The 4,388-nt window shown below is 36.1% G+C and overlaps 1 non-coding gene across 1 annotated transcript; it reads left to right on the plus strand.

Moving 5' to 3' along the window:
* Window positions 1-3,229: 3,229 nt before the first annotated feature.
* On the plus strand, window positions 3,230-3,303 carry Trnai-aau (transfer RNA isoleucine (anticodon AAU)). The gene has a single exon. It is a non-coding gene; the product is annotated as a tRNA-Ile (tRNA).
* The last annotated feature ends 1,085 nt before the right edge of the window (window positions 3,304-4,388 follow it).

The following is a 4,388-nucleotide window of genomic DNA, read 5'->3' on the forward strand; positions in this document are numbered from 1 at the left end:
TAAAACATGCGACATAATTTAATACTTTAAACACACTAATCATTATAATGGCCTTATATATTGTATCTCTAATTGTAAACGGCATGCTAGATTTGAATAAGCGAAAGTCTGTTTTAGAAATATTTCTAAAAAATAAGAGGCCATATTTTATTATTGCAAGAAGCCTTTTGGGATGATGAGTTTACTGAATGTATCACAGAAAATGAGATTTGTAATGGTGACATATTTGATAGCAATGCCGTCATTAGGAGGGCTGGTGTTGATGTTTTAGTAGTGAGAGAGGTGAAAAATCAAGTGGCACATGAAATGTTTCATAAGGGTAGAATTTTACATTTAAAATAGATCTTGATGAAGAGTGGTTGATTTAATCAATATTTATGCTCCAAATCTTGTGCGAGTAAGGTATACCTTTTAATGAGATCAAACACATATTTGCATAACAATACTAGCGATAACACTATCTATGTTGGTGCGTTCAATAACGCTTTATCTGGAATTGATCGACATAACAAAACCTTAACAGGGCTTTCTAAAATTAGTTATGATAGAAATACAAAACGACACACATTGTCGCATTTAACCTACTCGACACACTATTGACATTCGGTTCCAGACTATTTGGAATCAGGTCACAATTAGTACTTCGAGTTCAGTACCCACCATTGTAGTTCTAGCAGTTTTCGTCCATTTTCAGTACATTTTTTCCTCTTATTTTGGTGGGGATAGAAGAGTTATATATATGCATTTCTTGTAGGGATTTAAAGGTAATTGTTTATTCTGAAGAATATGAGTTCTAGGTGTGGTTTTCTCTTTGTATATTGGCGACAGTGACTAGTGTGTTATAAGGCTATGGTGATGGTCCTGAAGTGAAATATGTGTTCTATTTACATGCTGCTCTGTTGACAGTCCAGCCTCTCAAACAAATGCAGGTCAACCTTTGACAAGAACTTCACCGTGATATCATCTTTGACGGTATCTTAAATTAACATATGATTGTATTGATTGTCACACAGTGGAAAGGTCAGTATTGAGAAACAAATGTAGTGAACATATAGAAAACTAAATTGTATTCTATGTCCACGTTGCTGTAAAGGACAAACTGTGCCTCAGCCAACAAAGGCGACACACTATTTGCATCCGGTTCCAGACTGTGCATCTAACTTATTTAGCATTGAACTCTATAACGCAAACCTGGGTATGGTTCCGAACTTTGACTGGATGCACAACATCATTAACACTTCGGTGCGTCAAAATGAACAAATTTGAAAAACTATTAACTTACTTTTCTGTGCAAGATTAGTTTGGAAAATGGGATTATTTGAGTCAGAGGTTATGCGAACTATGATAAATTGAATATTTATGCTGCCGAGTGGTCTAAAGAGCTGTCCGTCACTGATCACTGCCATCTCACCTCTGTCTGCGTGGGTTCGAGTCTCGGGCTCGGCAAATGTGGATACGTGAGAAAGCTTGCCGTTAGCTTCTCGTGGGTCGGTGGTTCTTTCCGGGGTTTTCCCGGTTCTTCCTCCACCATTAATACTGGCCGCCATGTATAGCCTCTCTTGTGCTGAAAAATGGCGTTAAACCCTATAACAACAACAACAATATTTATGCTGATTTTCACAAGCCATTGACCATCAAATATATGGTCTGCATATTTCAAAATATTATATTTCATTATTTTGAGGACTACATTTTGTGAGAAAACACATACAAGCCTGGACGTTGTATAATAAGATGTTTTGGCTTTTATAATTCTTTTGCTTTGTGCTTTTATAATCTAAATAAGAACGGTTGTGGTGAACACACCATTTCTTGACACTACAATACATTGGAGACATCTAGTAGCTGAAGAAGGCGTGAGCTGTCCATATATTCCATTTTATTTGGTCTTTACCCTTGATACGTTACAGTATGACAGTGGAGATCTGATTTTAATCATGCTGAGTTAGGCTTGTCTCTTTTTCTTTCTTGACGATAAATTTACTCTTACTATTATTATTAATATTATCATTATTAAAACTGCTAGGAGTAGCAGTAGTTCATATGTCAGTTCCAGTAGTAGGTAATTATTTACTGGTCAATTTGAATCGATCAGGGCTTTAGGGCGGGATGCTAGATAGTAAATATGCTAGAGCTGAATTTGCATCAGATAACTCCTGAAAGCGTAGTCAACATGATAAAACCTTGCCTATTAGCTTCGTGATCTGTTGATTTCCCACCATGAGGCACACTAGTTTCTGGATACTGTAGGCATGTCTACTTCATTTGTTTCATAATTATCATCATGGTTGCCTGTCGTTTCGCCAAATATTACAGATTGCTTAGCGATTGCTGCTGTTATATTTCTTATCACGTTATACTTTATAGACGAGTGTGTCCTAAGTAAAAATGAACTTGATGAACTTTGGTAAATTATTATTTTAACTTACTATACTGCCAATGTTCATTTCCCAATCAGTTGGTAATAAGAATGCACATTCATAGAAATCAGTATAGAGCATAGCAACTGTTTAACCTCAACAATTTTTGCTGAAATCATATTGTCAAACTGTATATTGAAGTGTCCAAGAGGATAGTAAGATATGTTTTCTTTTATAATTTCCGAATTATGCATTTTACATTGGTTCAATAGATTTTTATAATGATAACACACACGTTGACCATGCGAAGTTCGTGGCTTCGATCGCCCCTTTGGCCATACTTATTTTATTTTCTCATACGTCTCTTTCATTTCTATTCTGCAGCACAAATTTCAATTTCCATTTGTAAAGGCACAAAATCTGTACCTAGTTATCTCGTAAAACTATATTATTCAATTCTAAAAGCTGCGTTAGTCTGCTACCCAAAACCTGATTCAGAGGACCATCTAAGATATATATGAGACCTGCAAGTGGAAGTGAGACATCCACGACTAACCAAGAGCCACCTTGGTATGTGTCTTATCTTCGTTCTCTCCAAAAGCTCGAGGAGTAATTTATGACTTTACTTAAAACAACACGCAATGTGTTAACGTTAGCACATTCGGCAATTATGAAAAGACCAATATTTGTTATAATATGGGAGTTATGCATTTTACATTATTTCCATATATTTTATACTATTAACATACACGTTGGCAATGCTTTTACGTACCCTAATTGTGTGGTTCCTTTTGCTAATCATTCATTGTGTGAAAGTATGTACTCCATCTGTATTTCTAGATTGTGTAGGAGGATTTTGATTAGCAAGTGGCCGCATAGCTCAGTTGGTTAGAGCGTCGTGCTAATAACGCGAAGGTCGTGGGTTCGATCCCCCCTGTGGCCAATAGTTTTCATTTTCGTTACTATTTTCCTCTCTATTTCTTTATTTACCTTTATTTTTTCTCCTTCTCTTTCATTTCTTATCTGGAGTAACGAAATAAAGTCTGTGCTATTATTTTTTAAAAGTTTAACAATTCAATATCAAAACTTTATGTTACCAAAATAATGATTCAATATACGTTATATTTGAGATCTAGAAGGTGAAGTGAAAGATCCACAATCAGCTGAAGCACACTTTGGTATGTGTCTTATCTTCGTTATAGCAGTGAGCACGAGGAGTAATTCATAAGTTTACCTTAAACCTAATATAGAAAGCTATCAGTTAGAACTTTAGGCAAACATGAAAATAAATAATAAACATATTTTGGGGTATTGCACAGTAATAAAGTAAAGGTGTGTTCTCGATGTCTAGATCCGAGCCAGCTTATGAAAAGGTGACTGGATTTTGTGTGCTATAAGTGTGGGGAGAAGAGCCATGTAGCTATGAATAGCAAACGGCAAAGATTTGACAGTTGTGGAAGGTTTTCTTTATGTGTCAATGAAGGATATGCGACAAATGCCACAAGGAAGCCCAAACATGTACATGTTACAGAGAGGACATTGTGGAAGTGAATCCGCAGATTGGTGATGCTAAGAGGGAGGAACAATCATTGGAGTTACAGCTTGCCGAAGATGATGAAGAAGACGTTGAGAATTAAATACAGGATAATTATAGTGAAGAAAGAGGGGAGGAAACTGTGGGAAGCAGAGTCGATAAGACCGAACAAGAAATAGAATCGGAGGAAGAACGAAACAACAGGCGTACTGTTAGTGATAGATCGGTGACGGATCCAGGAAGTGATGACAGTAGGATGGTAGTTGAAGTCGCTGTTGAAAGGCAAACGATGTTCAGAGTTTTCAGGTAAACGGAAATGGAAATAACAGTACTGATATAGACACTTTCAAAGTCATACACAGTTGGAGAAGACGGTTTAATACAGTACCTAGACTGAAAACGAATAGCATGCGTCTCAAATCCATTAAATAATTTCTAGTATTCATGGAAATGATAAAACATGCGACATAATTTAATACTTTAAACACACTAAT

Source organism: Sinohyriopsis cumingii, chromosome 14 (assembly GCF_028554795.1).
Source record: "Sinohyriopsis cumingii isolate HCF-2022 chromosome 14, ASM2855479v2, whole genome shotgun sequence".
Taxonomy (NCBI): domain Eukaryota; kingdom Metazoa; phylum Mollusca; class Bivalvia; order Unionida; family Unionidae; genus Sinohyriopsis; species Sinohyriopsis cumingii.